Raw genomic sequence first — 18,914 nt, 5'->3', positions numbered from 1 at the left:
TCCATTTATTGCCTTATTTTGCTGGCTAGACCTACCAGTACTATGTTGAACAAGAGTGGTAAAAAGCAAATATTCTTGTCTAGTTCTTGAATTTAGGGGGAAAGCATTTGGTCTTTCACAATTAAATATGATATTAACTGTGCAGTTTTTCTTTTAATAGATATTCTTTATCAACATGAGAAACGTCCTCTTTATCCGTAGTTTGGCTGAGGAAGTGAATTTTGTCAAATATTTGTTTTTGCAGCAATTGATATGATCATAGGGTTTTTCTTCTTTGATCTGTTAATATGGTAGATTACATTAATTGATTTTTCAATATTGAATCCATTTATGTATGTTTTAAATTTCAGCAACATATTATAGTTGTCAATGTAGCGATCTTAAACGTCTTTCATTAGATTTCTTCCTATAGCTTTGATGTTTTTGCTTGTAAATGGTATTCTTTAATTTTATTTTCTAAATGTTTATTATTGGGATGTAGAAAGAAAATTGTTACATATTGACTTTGTATCCAGCAACTTGCTAAATTTACTTAATAATTCCAATAGTTTTTCTGTGGATTCTTTTTTATTTTCTATGTACACAGTCATGTTTTTGTGAATAAGAATAATTCTACTTCTTTCTTCTTTACTGTTCTTTATTTTTATTGGGGTTTCTTGCATTTTTGTACTAATTAGAATCTTCAGTACAAAACTGAGTAAAAGTGGTGATAGTGGGATGTCATTATTTCTGAAATCAGTGTGAAAACATTCAATATTTCACATATTATTTTTGAGTAGGATTTCAACTATAGATTTTTGTGGAATTTTTTCCCCATGTGCAAAATTCAGAACAATTCTTTAAAATACCCTTTAGCCCCACAAATCGTATGAAGACCTGCTACTGTAAACTCTGTGGCTGGTAAAAGAAACATAAACAGTAAAGAATAAGTCATTTACTTTTGATTATGATTGAGAATGCAGCAAATGTTTCAATAGTTTTTAAAGTGTTTTAAATCAAAGTAAAATTTGCATAGAGAAAAATGCACAGATCTTCTGTATATAATTAAATGAATTTTAATATATTAATATATCCAGTACCCTAATCAAGATTTCAAACATTTTATAACCCCCTCAAATTTTATCTTGCCTCCTTTTGGTCACTACACACAGCAGATAGGCAACCATTGTTCTGATTTCTGTCATTGTTTTAGTTTTGCTTTTTCTCAAATTTTACAAATGTCAAATTGTATGCCTGTGTTCTTTTGTGTTCGGCTTATTTGTTCAGCACGATATTTTCACTATACCATAAATTCCATAAATTTTTATTTATCCTCTTATTTGACGAACATTTAAGTTCTTTCTAGATTGGGGTGTAATAAATAAAGCTACTATAAACATTTCCAGAGAAGTTCACTTGTAAACCTAAGTTTTAGTTTTTATTGGAATAATACCTAGGATCCGAATCATTGGGTTATAGATTAAGTCTATGATTAACCATGTGAGAAATTTCAGAACAGTTTATAATAGTGGTAATGCTGTTTTCCATTACCACTTAGCAATATATGAGTTCCAAATGTTCCATATCCTCAACAGCATTTGGTGTTAGTCTTTTTAAATTTTAGCTTTTTCCTTTCTTTTCTTTTTCTCTTCCCCTTCCCTTCCCTGCTCTTTCGCTCTCGCTCTCACTCTCGCTCCCTCTCCTTCTCCTTCTCAATAGCCTTTTCATCAGGTTAAGGAGGTTTTCTTCTGTTCCTAATCTGCTGTGAGGCTGTGTCATGTTACAATTTTATCAAATACTTTTTCTGCATCTATTAAGACACTTGTAGAATTCTCATTTATTTTGTAAATATGATGAATTATATTGATTTATGCTTTGACATATTTATTGAAGCACAATTTACACACCTTAAGTTCACCCATTTTAACTGTACAGTTTGATGAGCTTTAGGAAATGTACAATGTTGTGCAGCCACTGTCACAAACTATCACCAAAAGTTTCCTTGTTGCCTTTTGTAGTTCATACCTATTCTTATTCCAAACTCCAGGCAAACTCTGCAGTGCTTCCTGTCTGTATAATTTTGTTATTTCTAGAAGTTCTGTATCAATGGAATCATGAAATATGTGGCCTTTTTGTGTCCTTTTCCACATGGCAAGGAACTGAGGCTTCCTGCCAACAACCATGTAAATACGCCATCTTTGAAGCAGATTATCTGGTCTCCATCAAACCTCCAGATGACTACAGCCTCAGCTGACATCTTGACTGCAACTTCATGAGGGACTCTGAAAGCCAAATCTACCCATCTGAGCAACTCTCAAACCCCTGATCCATAGTAACTATGAGATAATAAATATTTTTGTTTCACCCATTAAGTATTGAGGTCATTGTGCAACAATAGATAATTAATACACTTGCGTTCCTGGAACAAGTCCAATTAGTCATGATTATCCTTTTGACATATCCCTGAATTCAATTTGCTATTATTTCATATGGAATTATTGTGTTTAGTTTCATGAGAGATAGTGATCTATAATTTTCCTTTTTCTGATGTCCTTTTCAGATTGTGGTATCAAGATTATGCTACTCATAAAATGACTTGACAACTGCATTCACATTTTTATTATCTCAAAGAATTTTTGTAAAATTAGTAGTATTTCTTTATTATGTATTTAGAAGACTTCAAAAGTGAAAACACTTAAACCTGGGGTTCTCGCTGGAGAAAGTTTTAAAATTATAAATGGAATTTCTTTTATAGGTATGGAACTATTCAAAATTTCTATTTCTTATTTCATTTTAACTTTTACTAGTTCAGAAATTTATCCATTTTATTATAATTGTCAAATTCCTTGCTTTAAAGTCATTCGTAATCTCTCATCTTTCGTAGTAAGAGCTGTAGAATTCCTTAAACTTACAGTTTGTGTTGTTTCTATTTTTTCCATCAATCTTTCTATGTATTTATTGATTTTAGTAATTTTTTCAAAGAACTTTAGACTTTATGTTTCTCTATTGTATGTTTGCTTCCCATTTTATTAATTTCCACTACTATCTTTATTATTGCCTTCTTTCTAACTTTATTTGGGTTGATTTCCTGTTCTTTTTCTAGGCTCAAAAGTTGGAAGCTTTCATAATTTATTTTCAAACTTTCTTTTTTTTTGTAATACATACATTTAACATTTTAAATTCTCTCTAGGCATTGCTTTAGCTTTTATCTATAAGTTTTTACATGTAGTATTTTTTGCTATAATTCATTTTTAAATGTTTTCTAATATTTATTGTGATTTCTGATCCATTAGCTATTTAAGTGAGTACTTAATTTGCAAATCTCTAGAGATTTGCTAATACTCTTTTGTAAAATTGATTTATAGTCTAAATTGACTGTTGAGAGAATATATTCTATATTCTTGCTATTCAGAGTGTTGTTTATGAGCCCAACACTATCAGTATTATTTGGGAGCTCCTTGGAAATTCAAAATCTACATTTTGTCAAGATCCTGGTTGATATCTATGCTGACTAAAGTTTAAGAAGTGCTATTCCATATTATTTCAATTTTTACAAATGTGTTGAGATGTACGTTAGATTCACCATATAGTCTATTTTGGTGTATGTTCCACCTGCATTTGAAATAAATGCGTTGTGCAGTGGTTTGGGGTGCTGTTTTATAAATGGTATTAAGTCAAGGTGGTTAATCATAAATTTCAAATATTTTATATCCTTACTGCGTTTTTGTTTGCTGTTGTATAACTTCTTTAAAAAGGCTCATTAAAATGTCCAATTGTAATTGTGGATTTGTGTAGTTCTTTTATTTCTGTTAACTTTTGCTTTATGTATTTTGAAACTATGCTATTGAATGCATATGAGGTCAGACAATTAAGTTCGGAAACTTGTTGCAACGATGTTGCTAACGTTTTTTGATATCAGAGGGATTATTCATTATGAATTTGTACCAACTGGACAAACAGTTAACCAAGTTGACTATTTGGAAGTACTGAAAAGGCTGCGTGAAAAAGTTAGACGACCTGAACTTTTTGCCAACAGTTCATGGCTCTTGCATGACGACAATGCACCAGCTCACAGGGCACTGTCTGCGAGGGAGTTTTTAGCCAGTAAACAAATAACTGTATTGGAACACCCTCCCTACTCCCCTGATCTGGCCCCCAATTACTTCTTTCTTTACTCGAAGATAAAGGAAATATTGAAAGGAAGACATTTTGATGACATTCAGGACATCAAGGGTAATACGACGACAGCTTTGATGGCCATTCCAGAAAGAGTTCCAAAATTGCTTTGAAGGGTGGACTAGGCCCTGGCGTTGGTGCACAGCTGTCCAAGGGGAGTACTTCAAAGGTGACCGTAGTGATATTCAGCAATGAGGCATGTAGCACTTTTTCTTGGATGAGTTCACGAAGTTACTTGTCCGACCTCATACTTGTTTCAAGTTTTTAATCTTCCTGTTTACCTTTTTATATATGAAATTTTCTCTTCACTTTTAGTAATACTTTGTCCTTAGAGTCCTATTTTATGATTTAGAGAGATAGATACATAATAGATGTATCTCTATATATATAGCTTTTAACAGTCCATATGTAGATACAGATCTAGATCAGCTTTCTTTGTGTCAATACTTACATCTTATGTCTTTTTTCTTTATTCTCTTGGTATAAACTTTATATTTAAAAGTTTTTTTTTGTGTGTAAACAGCTTATATTTGGCCTTTCAAAAAATCCAGTCTTTTAGTATTTACTTTTATGTTACAGTTTTTTATTCACTTCTGCTTATTCTCTTCTATTATAAATGTACACTTAGTAATGTAATTGAATTTAAGACTACCATCCTTCTACTTATTTCTGTTTGTCCATTCTTTTTCTTTCTTCTTTATTGCTCTTTCCTTGCCCTCTTTTGGATTTACAAAATATTTTAATTATTACTTTTTTTCTTCTATTAGCCTTTGAGTCTTATATTCTTTTATTATTTAGTAATTACCAAATAAATGACAATATGTCCCCCAATTTATTAAGGTCTACTTTAAATTAATATTTTTGCCACTTCCTGAACAATGAAAGAAATTTATAAGTTTAATTCCACTTTCTCCTTCTCATCTTTTTTGTTGTCACATATTTATTGCTACCTATGTTTTAATCCCCACATGACATCATTTTATTATTTTTCTGAACAGTAAAATTCATTTATATTATCTACATATTTATCCTTTTCAGTGGTCTTTACTTCTTCCTTCAGTTTCATAGTTCAATCTGGGGTCATTTTCATTCACTCTGAAGAATTTTCTTGTAAGTGCAAGTCTTCTGGTGACAAGACTTCTCAGCTTTTGTGTTTTTGAAAAATCTTTAGCTTAGTTTTCAAGGATAAAATTCTAGGTTGGCATACTTCTTTAAAATTTCAAATTTTTAAAGACATCATTCACTGTCTTCTGTCTTTCATAGTTTCTGCTGAAAAGGCAATTGAGTTTTGTTGTTTTCCTTTGAGGATAATGTGCCTTTTTGCCTTCTATTTGCTTGTATTTCACTGTTTCCCTTTGCTTTTCAGAAGTTTGTTTATATTTATTTATTTATATTTATTGAGGTATAATAGTCAAAAGACATTGGAATTCAGCAGTTTGACTGTAGATACAGTTTTCTTTATATTTATCCAACTAGGAGTTTGAAGAACTCTTTTAATCTTTAGTGTGATATACTTCATTAGGCCTGGAAATTTGGAGGCTAGTATATCTTCAGATATTGCCTTTGTTGCTATCTCTTCTCATCTGCTTCTGGGATTTCAATTATATATGTGTTAGATCTTCACATTGTATCCTATACTTCCCATAGTCTCTTCTCCATAATTTCCAGTTTTTTTCCCACTCTGAACTTCAACCTGTATATTTTCCATTCTAGTTCATTAATCCTCTTTTTGCTGTGTTCTAATCTAACCTTAAACCCATCCATTGAATTCTTAATTTTAGTTACACTTTATTTTTTCATGTCTAGAGTTTCCATTTGACTTTTTAAAAAGTTGCCGTTTGTTGAAATTTTCTATCTTTTTGCACATTAGTCATAGTTACTTTAAATGCTTGTTTGATAACTCCAATATCTAATAAACTCTAGATATTTTGCGACTGTTGCAACTCACAGAGAGAAGACCTTACTTCCTACACCACTGACAGTGCTTAACTGATATCTACATTTAAAAAGTATTGCTTAATATGACATCAAAAGCACAGGCAACAAAAGTAAAAATAGTTAAATGATCTGCATTAAAGATGAAAACTGTGCATCAAAGGATACAATCAACAGTGAAAAAGAAATCCAATGGGAGATACACTTGCAAATTATATATATGATAACAAGTTAACATTCAGCATATTTAAAGAACTCCTAAAACTCAACAACAAAAAAACAACCAGATTGAAAAATGGACAAAGGATTTGAATAGACATTTCTCCAAAGAAGACTTGTAAATGGCCAACAAATACATAAAAGATGCTCAACACCACTAATCATTAGGAAAATGCAGTTAAAAACCACAATAAGAAACCAGGTCACACCCATTAGGATGGCTACTATTAAAAAAGCAGAAAATAACAAATGTTTATGAGACAGTAGAGAAATTGGAACCCTTGTGCACTGTTGATGGGAATGTAGAATTGTGCAACTGCTAAGGAAAACAATATGGTGGTTCCTCTAAATGTTAAACGTAGAATTACCATATGACCTGGCAAATTCACTTGTGAGTATATACCCAAAAGAATTAAAAGCAGGGTCTCAGAAAGATATTTGTACACCCAAATTCATAGCAGCACTAGTCACAATAGCCAAAAGGTGGAAGCGACCCAAGTGTCCATTAATGGTTGAATGGAAAAACAAAATTTGATATGTGTATACAATGGAATATTATTCAACCTTAAAAAGAAAGGAAATTCTGACATGCTACAACATAGATAGACTATGCTACAACATAGATGAACCATATCTATGCTACAACATAGATAAACCTTAAAGACTTTATGCTAAGTGAAATAAGCCAGTCACAAAAACAGAAATTCCATTTACATGAGGTATTTAGAATAGTCAAATTCATAGAGACAGAAAGTAGGATGGTGGTTGCCAGGAAAACAATATCCTGGCCGCCAGGGGTGGAGTGGGGACTGGAGACTGATTGAATGGGTATAGAGTTTCAGTTTTGCAAGATGAAAAGAGTCTAGAGATTCCACAACAATGTAAATATGTTTAACACTATTGAACTGTACACTCCAAAATGCTTGGGCTGGCCCGGTGGCTCAGGTGGTTAGAGCTCCATGCCGGTTCGATTCCCACAGGGGCCAGTGGGCTCTCAACCACAAGGTTGCTGGTTCAACTCCTCAAGTCCCGCAAGGGATGGTGGGCTCCGCCCCCTGCAACTAAGATTGAATACAGCCTCTTGAGCTGAGCTGCCGCTGAGCTCCTGGATGGCTCAGTTGGTTGGAGCACATCCTCTCAACCACAAGGTTGCCAGTTCGACTCCCGCAAGGGATGGTGGGCTGTGCCCCCTGCAACTAGAAATGGCAACTGGACCTGGAGCTGAGCTGCGCCCTCCACAACTAAGACTGAAAGGACAATAACTTGAAGCTGAACGGCACCCTCCACAACTAAGATTGGAAGGACAACAACTTGACTTGGAAAAAAGGCCTGGAAGTACACACTGTTCCCCAATAAATGTCCTGTTCCTCTTCCCCAATTAAAAAAAAAAAAAGGAAAATGCTTAAGATGGTAAATTTTATGTTGAATGTATTTTACCACAATATAAAATAATGAAAATCTTAAAATATTAAAAACGTATTATTTAATATATTTGTTGCAACAAAGGTGAGCTTTTAGTAGAGGCTTTTAACACACCAAACTGGAAGGTAATAACATGTTTTTAAAAATATATTAATGTTGTAAATTAATTGATAGGGGTTTTAATGTGAAATGATCCATGCTTTCTTGGATAAATCCAAATTAAGCATGTTGTTTTATTTTTAATAAAATCTGTATTCAATTTGCCAAATTTTAAAAGGACCTGCTTGTGAGTCTAATTTTATTGGACAGATGTGTCTATAGTTTCCTTTTTCTATACCGTCCTTGTCTAGTTTAAGTATCAATATTTTACTAGGATCATAAAATAAATTGGGTATCTTAGAATCTTTTTCTCGTCTTTTGAAAGCTTACATAAGAAATGTTCTCTCTGTTTTTAAAGGTTTGGTAAACTTCACTCATAATACATGGTGCTTTTTGTGAGAGAGAGATTTGGCCATTAATTCAATTTTTTATATAACTATCAGTCTACTCAGGTTTTCCATTTCTTTTAGAGTCAATCTTGGTAATATAGTTTGCTAGATTGGTAATTTAATTTAAATTTTATTAGCATAAACCTCTTCACCATATTCTCTTATGATGAAAATAAAACCTACGGAAACAAGCACTCTTCTGGTTATTACATATACTCAATCAGGTTCCAGAGTTCCAAAATAGTGTACTCAAGCAGCTCTTTTGAGCTTATACACGGCTCTGGTGAAGGGACCAACTCTTAGACTTTCCTGCTCCATCATTTTGCATGCAGTCACTCTGATCTGGACTGGTTTCATCTTTAAGAAAAGCTGAAGCTAGGAACAAGAATGTTGGACAGTCTTCAATTTCACTTTCTCATTGGTATTTCTTGTAAAGCATATCTACTAGCAATTGTTCATATGAAAATGTCTTACCTCACCTTCATTATTTTTTAAAGATTTTTTTTTTTAATTGGGGAAGGGGAACAGGACTTTATTGGGGAACAGTGTGCACTACCAGGGCTTTTTCCAAGTCAAGCTGTTGTCCTTTCAATCTTAGTTGTGGAGGGCACAGCTCAGCTCCAAATCCAGTTGCCGTTGTTAGTTGCAGGAGGTGCAACTAACCCACCCTTGCAGGAGTCGAGGAGTTGAACCCGCAACTTTGTGGTTGAGAGCCCACTGGCCCATGTGGGAATCGAGCCAGCAGCCTTCAGCATTAGGAGCATGGAGCTCCAACCGCCTGAGCCACTGGGCCGGCCCCTCGCCTTTATTTTTGAAAGATAGTTTTTTTATTACAAGATATTTGGTTAACAGGTTTTTGTTTTTTGTGTGTGTTTTTTAAATTTTTAGTATCCTAAATATTTCATTTCGTTGTCTTGTGGCCTCCATTCTTTCTGATAAGTAGTCAACAGTTAATTTTATTGGTGTTGCTTAGTACATGACCAGTAGTTTTTTCTCTTCTTGCTTTCAAGATTTTCTCTGTTTATAATGTGTCTGGATATATGTCTCTTTGTTTTTATCCCACTTAGAGCTTGTTGAGCTTTTTGGACATGTAGGTTAATGTTTGTCATTAAATTTTGGAAATTTTCAGCCATGAAGTTTTTTAGTGTTTTTTTGTCCCTTTCTTTCCCCTCTCTCTGCTATTCCCATTATATATATGATGGTGCATTTAATGGTGTCCCATATTTCTATGAGACTTTCCATTATCTTCTTTTTCTTCTGCGTTCTTTAGATTGCATAACTTCCATTGATGTATCTGCAAATTCGTTGGTTCTTTCTTCTGCCAGTTCAAATCTACTATTGAGCTCCTCTAGTGAATTTTTCATTTTGATTATTGTACTTTTCAACTCCAGAATTCCACTGATTCTTTTAAAAATTTCTAGCTCTTTGTTGATATTCTCTATTTGATGAGACATTGTCATCATACTTTAAAAAAATTATTTTCGTTTCCTTTAGTTCTTTGAACATATTTGTAATAACTGGTTTGTTTTGTATGCTAATCCTACTATCTGCCCTCTTGAATGGAGGATTTTGTTGTCTGCTATTTTTCCTGTATATGGGTCATACTTTCCTGTTTCTTTTCACCTTATAGTTTGTTTGTTTTTTTGTAAAAAATGCAACATTTTAGATTTTATAATGTAGTAATTTGTGCTCCCTTATTATCCCCTTCCCAGGGAGGAGTTGTTCACTTTCTTTGCTTGGTTGTTAGCTTATTTCTGTAGTGACTTGGTTGAACTAATTATGCAAAGTCTATTTCTCTTTTAGTGTGCAGTGTCTAATATACCTATTCAGGTTTTTGCCCTCTGTTTTTATCTTGTAACCTGGATACCTAAGGTCCACTCCTTGGTCAACATAAGTCACTTATTGGTCAAAGGTTATGCTTAAGCTCCCTTAGCCTGTTGGATTCTTTACCATTTACTATTAGATGTACAAGTATGTGGTTTGCAGTCTAATATCACAATTCTGGAAGTTCATTTTTGTACCACATTCAGCGAGGGACTGGTAACTTGGAAGTTCCCTCTCTGATTGCTGCTGAGAGGGTGCAGTCTTATGCACTACACATTCTTCCAGATTGCTAAGAATGAGTGTGATTTCATTTTTAAGCTTGGCCTCTTAGGTGTTGCCTCTAGAGCAGAGCAGCTTATGATTTAGTCAGTGTTTGTTTGTATGTAACCTTCTTCTTGCTCCGTGGAAACTTCACCTTATGTTGATAGGTCTTTGTGTGGCTCAGGGAATGCTTTCAGGTCAGCCCCATCTTCGTCTCTGACTGAGCCAGCATGGGTGCATTCTTGGACATGCACACAGCCTTCCCGACCCCAGAGTTGACTGTGACCCCAGGAAACCTCTTCTTAGCTATCTCTTTATTCTATTAAACTTCTGTCTGCTCTGCTATCTGGCTTGTATAACAGAGCTACCAGCCACCTCTTCATTGTTCTCCACTGATCTTCAATGTTTTCACAGCCTTCTTAGGCATGAAGTTCTCCAGTCTCTGTCCCAAACCGTCAGACTAGTGGAGTTCTTCTCATGGCCTCCCTCCCCCTGGGCATAACTCCGTGCCACTGCACTTGACCTGGGGGTGGAATCCCACTTTTATTTTGGTAACACCCTTGCTGTATAAAAGAACACTGGGAGGTGGGAGAAGGGAAGGGAGTGGCAATCCTTATCTTGGTTTGACCCTCCTGGCGTGGAGACTTGGCTCCATGAGTACATGGAGTGGGGTGGGGGTGATGGAGTCCTAGTATTCTCAGCTCTCCATGCCTAGGGTACAGTTTTACCCTACGAGTGGGAGCCAGATGGAAAAAGGCAGCCCTGGTCCTCTTGGCTATGTCTGCCTGGAATAGAGCTTCTGCAATGCAAGTTTGGTGGTGGGGCAGGAGGGTGGTGTTGGATGCGAAACCCCAGTGGCATACTCCTCCTGGGTTGAACCTACAACTCCAGACCGGGAGATGGGGGAAGAGGGATTTCTCATCTTCTTGCCTGCTTCTTGACAGCGATTGCTCCCTGGAGCTGAACGCCTGAGCTTCTATAACATGGAGCTGGGGGTGAGTAAAGGAGTGGCTGGTAGCTCACTGTTTTAAACAGGATTTAGTAGATTTTCTTGAATGAATGTTTCTCCATTTCCTGTATGTCTTTAGGACAATTTCCAGAGGCTTTAAATTGTTGTTTTCTTAAAATAATCTTCACCAGTTAAATTGTTGTTTTGCTGGGGAGAGGGCCCACTGAGCTCCTTACTCTAGAAGTCCCACCCCCAAAATGATCTTTTAAAAATGGAAACTTAACAATGAATTTCCTGCTCTGAAACTATTTCTCCTCTCGAGCTTAGAGCAGTTGAATGACTCCCAATCTAAAATTCTTAAGCTATGCAACCTATATAATCTAGTTTATCTCTCTAACCTCAGTTTGAGCCAGTTACTTCCTTACTCTTCCACCCCCCATCCCCCGCACATAAGGTCTCTCCCTGTTGCCCAAACATGCCGAGTCCTCTTCTGCCTCAGGACCTACCACATACTTTCATGTGATTGAAAAGCTGTGTCATGCTTTCTTTATCTACCTCTTTCCTACTCGTTGTTCAGAATTCAGCTTAAGCGTCACACTTCAGCAAAGTCCTCTCTTTGTTCCTTTCCACACCTGTAATTTATTAAGAGTTGCTTATTATTCAATAATGTTTCCTTCACTATTTGATTTTAAGCTCCCTGAGAGATGGTTTTCTATTATGCATTCCCAAGGAGCTCAACAAAAACTTGACCAATAGACTGATCCACTGCAGAGCCTCTACACATGGAGAACAATGCTGGATTATCCTGTAATATGAGGTGGGGGAATAACACAATGGTTACTAATATTTAATTTTAGCTTTTTATCTCTTCACAGTTTATGCAGTTATTCCAAGCACTTATGTTTTGGTCATGACATATAGATTCTTTTGGAGTTTGGATGCCCAGTTCCAACACCCTTAAATCAAAGAGACAGCAATGGGATGCATCTTCTAGTACCTCCAATACAAATGGGAGCTTCCCTCTTCCCTCTCTTCCCCAGCTCTCTCTCTGAAATCAAACGAGGCCAGGGCTGCAGGGAACTTGTGGAAGCCAAGACAGTGAATATGCTGACTCATGTCTCCTCCCCGTCATCTCTTTCTTTTGTCTCATGTAGAATTACGAAAACACGTCTGCCTGGTTTATTGGCACAAGTAGACACTTAATAAATTCCTCTTTCCATTTCTTTTCCAGCCCATAGATAATTGTTTTAGTTCTCTTACATACCTATGAGCTCTTTGAGCTCCTGTCATTGTTTATTAGCTCTTGTCCAGTTATCTCTGGAAAATTCTGTAATCATACTTTTGGTTCCATTTGACTCCTAGCCCCCAAAATGGCCACAGTCATGCCAGCCAGTGGCATGGATGGTGTTGGTAGTGTACCTGTGACAAGAAAAGGAGGAACAGTGCATTCAAAAGTGAAATTACTCGTAATTAGAAGAAGCGTATCTCTCTAGTGCCTTGACAGTGCCCAGAAGCCCCATTCAGAATCTCTGCAAATGTCACTGACACTTTTTTTATCCTTTTCTAAATACCACCTGAAATGGTTTTTGAATGATGAAAGAACAATACCTGCTTCTCCTCAAGGACTAGAAAAGTGAGAAAAAATAATTTTCTTACTGAATTTTGTTGCTTTCCTGTTTTGTTTAATCATCGCAAGCGTGGCCACAGAAGGCCTTTCAACAGTATTCAGTGGGAAATGTACAGCACATTATCTTCAGTATGTGCTTCTTCTTTCACTGGATTTTCTAGGGGTCAGGGGGTGTCACCTCCATGTGTACCACTGTTTCTGCCTATGGGAACAGGATGCATTCCAAGCAACTTTCTTATAAGTGGATTTTCAGAATGCCCTGGCTCTGAATTTTAGGAGAACCAATACACTACACAGACACCAAAAGGGACTCATTTCTTTGGGCTTTCTGAGTTTGTTTTTTACTTGACCTTTTTGTTCTATTTCCATTTAAAGTTATTGTTGAATGAAATATAGAAACCAATTCCACTGTAATGAATCGGATTCCTCTGTCACTCTGTGGTACATGCTGTATCTCAGTCGATTGTCGCTTGGCTCAGAGTAGACAATTATCAAATGAACAGATGGATGGTTGAATGAATAAATGAATGAATGAGTAAACAAATGAATAGCTCATCGAGCATAGTTGAAGAGATTGGAAATTTTTAACTGGAGAATATTTAGATAAAACTTGATAATTTCTTCAGAAATTTGAAGGTCTGCATTTGTTTTTTTTTTTAAGATTCAACACATTTATGAGGCAGATGCAGGCAGAACCAAGACACTACATAAAGGTTCATTTCGATATAACAGACATGTACAGAGGACATACTATGTGCCATATTTGGCCCATTGGAAATAGAATCACTAAACAATACAATCCTGTGCTTCTACTTTGGGTCAAGTGGGGATCGGTGGTAATGAGGGCGTTTCTAGAGAGGAAGCAATCTTATTGGGAAATGGGGGCTGGGAACTTGTCTAGAAGTTGTGTTTGCATAATTAGTTCAATTTTAAATTAAATTTTATTTCTATTGGAGTGACTGGGGGAGAGCTAATAATATTTAGGGTGTGTGTGTTGGTAAAGGGTATAGTGGACTCACTTTTTGGTACCATCGCTTATGAGGGTTAATGTTTAATGCTCTATGAACCCGTCCCCTCAAAACCTTTATTTCTTAAGGCAACATGGATGACTTTGATTATTAGGTAAAAGGTCAAGAAGTTCCAAGAAAGAAAGACAAACTTTAATATTTTGAGAATATTTTCCTGCTATTGTATTTGTAAAATAAAAGGAACTTGCTAAATAATTTCTTACCCTTGTGAGAAAATGTACTGTTTTCTGAAACAGTACAATCAGAGATACCCCTACTTTGTTAGATGTCCTGATTGGGTTTGTTTGGACAATGTGGTCACTACATGTATAGGTTTGCAAGGGGCTGACTTCCAGCCATTGTCCAGAATTGCTGAGCCTTTGCCAGGGGGTCTCTGGTGTGTCTTGACCCAAAGTGTTCGAATTAACTCGAGGTGGGGGAAGCAGGCTGATATTTTCCTACTTCTATTAATACCCCAAGGGCCCAGGGAAGGCCTGCAATCTACCAGTTCCTTGAGAATGGCAGGCTGGGGAACTGGAGGCTGTCACATGCTGGAAGCGGGGCCAGCAAGCAAAGGGTGGGCTGTAAGCCCATGAGAATGTCCAGGGCAGGATTGGGAGGAAACCTCAGATAAGAGGGCAGGATTCTGAGTGCTCAGCAGCACGTGATTGACAGTGGGCAGGAAGGGAGGCCTGCAGCTTAAATAATGTTACATAAACTCTCTCAGCGTGAGGCCTTATCAAAGGACCTCCTGGGCAGTGGAGAATTCCACACCTCCAGGAAGGGGGAATGCACATTCCCCAGGGCTGTAGGTCCCCCTTCAGGAGCCATTTGCCCCTCAGCTAGCAGACAGGGCCCTGGACTCCCGCCACCCTTCCATCCGTGGGCACGTCCCGCTTGCCCTCCACCACCTGCCCTGCTATTTCTGACTGGAGGACTGGGAGCCAAGGAAATGCATGTGTAATGAGATTTGCGGCCACATTTTCCACACCCCATCTGGGAACACAAGGCCTGACACACATGTGTGTGCTAGTGGGATTATGACCAGAACATGTGTAATCAGAGCTGCATCCATCGCGGCCACGCTTTGCGCAGTAGGACCTCAGCTTCTATGGCCCTCACGACCCTAACAGCTGCCTTTTCTTATGCTGTTGTCCACGCTGGATTCATTTCAGGTGACATTCAGGTGACAGTAGGACTCTGTGATGATGCCAGAGGCCCTGAGGTGCCTCTACTGAATACATAATCATACCTTGATGCAACCCCAACTTCAGGTAGGGTTCTTAATGAGGATGCTTTTCAAAAGCAATGTTGGTAGTCCAAGGTCAATTTTTGTCTTTTAGATTAGCAACATTTTTTTTTTAAGTGATAATATTCACTTTGGTGAACAAAGAGGGTGAGATGGGTACTACAGGTAGGAGTATATATGAATGAAACTTTTATGAAAAGGAGTTTGCCAGTCTGTCTAAGGAGCCTTAAAAAATTAGAGTTCTGCACAGGTCTGATTACATGCATTCTGTCTCATCACGCACTTTGGGCCAGGAACTAAACAATCTCCTTTAAGGAAATAATCAGCTATATGGACAAACATGTCTGCTGTTTATCCCAGTATTGTTAATGTTAAAATGCGGAAATTCAATTCAGTGTCTAATAATGAAGGAATGGTTAAATTAGTCACATTAAACTTATATGATAGAATATTAGGCTTCCATGAAAAGTGACGTATTTAGAGAAAATACAAAGTTCACAGGAAAGATGGTGCAAATCCTCTTAAATATACATTAAAAGCTCGACTTGATGTGGGAGGAGAACACGTTCAGATATAAATACTAGGTGAGGATTATCAGGGCCACCTAGGAGGTCTACATAATCCATAAATGGGAAAATAAATTCCACAACCTTCTTGGAAGATGGCTGGCAATAGCGATCAAATTTGAAAATGCAAAAACTTTTGTATCTAGGAATTCTACTTTTAGGAACTTATCCTGCAGACACATTTGCATTTGTCTAATGATATATGTACAAGGAAACTTAATACAATATTGTCTTAAAGGCAAAAGCTGGAGCAACCTAAATGTCTACCAGTAGAATGTGGGGTAAATACACTATAGTACAGCTATTAAATGTAGTACATTATTCAGCTCTTAAAAAGAATGAGGCTATTCATATATAGCACTTAGCTATTATAATAGTGCTGTCATGCTATATCCTAAATATATTAAATGAAAAGAGTATGGCACAAAAACTAACATACAACTCATGTGCGTGTGTGTATAAATTTATAGACTATCTCAGGAGGGACATAAAAAGTGGTTAATAATAGTGACGTGAGGAGCAGGATTGAAGGGAACACTTATTATTTACTCTATGTTCTTTCATATTTTTCAAACTTTGTACCATGTAGCATATAACATATTCAGAAATTAATTTTTAAAATTAGAAGTAAAAAAGAAATAGAAATACATTTTAAAATTACTAGAGAAATGCTCATAGTATAAAAATAAATGGGGAAAAGCAGCCACCATATTTATGGTATAATCTCATCTGTTTTCAAAAAAAAATGTACATAGAAAAAAGGCAGAAAAGAACACATCAAAATGACACTGATTGATAGATAAATTGACATTTTTTTCTTAATATTTTTATTTTTGAGGTTTTCCACAATGAGTATATTTGTATATTATTTCTGTAATCAAAACAAAAAACACACACCTTATCTCTGGTTAATGAGATAAAGGGAAACTTACTTTCTTCTTCATTCTTTTGGGTATTTTTTAAATAATAGTTTTGTACTATGCTTAAATCTATAAAAAAGGAGGAGGGGAGGGGAAGGGGCGGAGGGGAAGGGAGAAGAGAAAAAGAGAAGGAGAAGAACAAGAAGCCTGGGTCAGAGTTTCCAAAACTGTGCCTGGGGCCTCTGAGCATGCCTTGCAGAGTGACAGGCATCTGTCCCTGGACACTCTTCTGGCCAGGCTGGGCTTGGTCCCACAGTGACCACCCACTGGCCCTGCAGAGCAAGCGAGAGAGCTTCTGCTTAGTGCTGAGTACCCCTGTCGCCCAATCAATGACCTCTCTGTGCAAGCAGCCACATTTGCTGCTGCAGAGGGACCTAGGGAGTGAGGAGAAGTCCAGTGGGGAGAGTCGGGAGGAGCCAGAAAAACAGAGGCCAAGGGGGAAAGCCAGGCACAGAGTAGGTTCCAGGCTGCAAACATCTGGGGCACAGTGCTTTAGGCTGCTTGGAACACACATTCACCCTTGCTCCTTTACTCTCCAAGGTTGCTTGAGGTTTCTTGAGTATCTCTCTTGCTAGAATTCTTTGCCTCCTCTGTTTCCCAAGGGTTGTGCCTGTCATTCTAGATAGACCATGAGTGCCTACAGCTGTGAAATTCCTGGCACAGAACACTGACCCATTGGAATAGCTGCTTTCCAACCAACAGCAGCCATATAAAAGTAGTGTGCTACACTCAACAGTGTGGAAAAACAGGGCCGAGGAAGGACAACTGCTGCTTACTGCACTGAGGTGGCTGCTTGTCTAGGTTACGTACTGCCTCATCTTCCATTAATAAACTAGACATTGTTAATTTGTGTATTTATTACAATAATTTTTCTGGAAGATGGCTATAAATTATTAGCAAAATTAGTAGCTTATGACAATTTTCAGACGTACAGAAGAAAAGTATCTTGAGGAAGGGACACCTTTTTCCAGTTGGTCATATGGATCAGTAGCAACTCTGTTAGTAAATGCTAAATTCAAATTCAGGAGCTCATCTTGCCCTTGTTCACAAACCAAACCAATGTGCTGTGAAACTCCTGGAGGTTAGCATGTGTGACTGGGCTGTACTATAACGGTAGTCTCAGATGCGTATTTACAGATGCTAAGGAGGCAGGACCATGTGCCTTTTTTTTTTTTTTTTTTTGTGCCTCTTGAATGGGCATAGGAGAGGCTGTCAGTTCTGCCCTCACACTTGGATTTCTAGCTTCCTCAGTTATGAGAACTGCATGCTGATATGCGGATTTCAAAGCAATTATTGAGACCTAAGGGCTCTATTAAGCAGAAATTGCAGCCTGACTCTGCAAGCTTCAGTAACTTGGTCGCTATGGTGTTTAATCCTGACTCGTGGACCCACGTGCTCTCCCAGAGTGCCGAGCGCAGATTCTATGATTGACCACATCTGACTGCTCACATCCTTTGCACCGCGTGTGTGCGTGTGTGTGTATTTGTGTACAAGCATGGGTGCAAGCTCACTCGTGTGCATAATGAATACACATTGAACTTTTAAAATTCTTATTGAAATACTAATATAAATTACTTTTGTCCACATTCAGTTTTAAGGTGGGAAAAACGATTTTGTTCTGCTGAGACAAATGTAGCTGAAATGTGTCAGCCACCTTGGATTGCCGTGATGGGGAAGTGCTTTACTAATGAGGGTCCCTAAGTCTGGGAATGGCCCAAGGTCTACCACATGGGGCTTCTTTCTCTTTCTTTCCTCTCTGCTCTTTACCGCCTTAACTAAGCTATTTGTGCAGAAAGAGCAGGCGGTCACTGAAATCCCAGGACTCCCTTAGTACTCTTGTCTCCTTTAAGGAGATACCGGAGACTCCTTTTCTCACAAAGCCCTCCAAGGCACCGCTCCCTACTATCCTATCTGAGCAACCTAGACCCACTCTCGAATTCTAGACCTGTACATTTTGCTGGTTGCCAAATATCTAAGAGGAAAAAATATATCAAACCTAGTATTTCCAGAAAGTGAACCCATTAGCCACCTCCCTCATTTACCACAACTTTCGTCTCTCCCTATATTCCCTATCTTGGTGCGGTGGCTATGAGAGAACCGAGCAGAATGCCAACTACGGAGAATGCAGTTGACCAAGGGCCCAGCTTCTGTGCTCTAAAATCCATCACTGGGTTTGCACGGAGACCCTACTTTCCATGGGCTGCTCTCAGCAAAGACCACGCATGGCAAGGATTCTAAGGCAGGTCCATTCCTGGGTGACGTGGGACAACTCTGACAATTCGCTTTAACTGA

At 37.5% G+C, this 18,914-nt stretch overlaps 1 protein-coding gene across 1 annotated transcript in view; it reads left to right on the top strand.

Annotated features, from left to right (window-relative positions):
* The window catches only part of LOC141572237 (uncharacterized), a 161,266-nt gene that overhangs the window by 21,588 nt on the left and 120,764 nt on the right, over window positions 1-18,914 (top strand). The window lies entirely within an intron of this gene.

Source organism: Rhinolophus sinicus, chromosome 14 (genome assembly GCF_057876585.1).
Source record: "Rhinolophus sinicus isolate RSI-liver-muscle chromosome 14, RSI-T2T, whole genome shotgun sequence".
Taxonomy (NCBI): Eukaryota; Metazoa; Chordata; class Mammalia; order Chiroptera; family Rhinolophidae; genus Rhinolophus; species Rhinolophus sinicus.
This window is presented reverse-complemented; position numbering and strand designations above follow the sequence as displayed.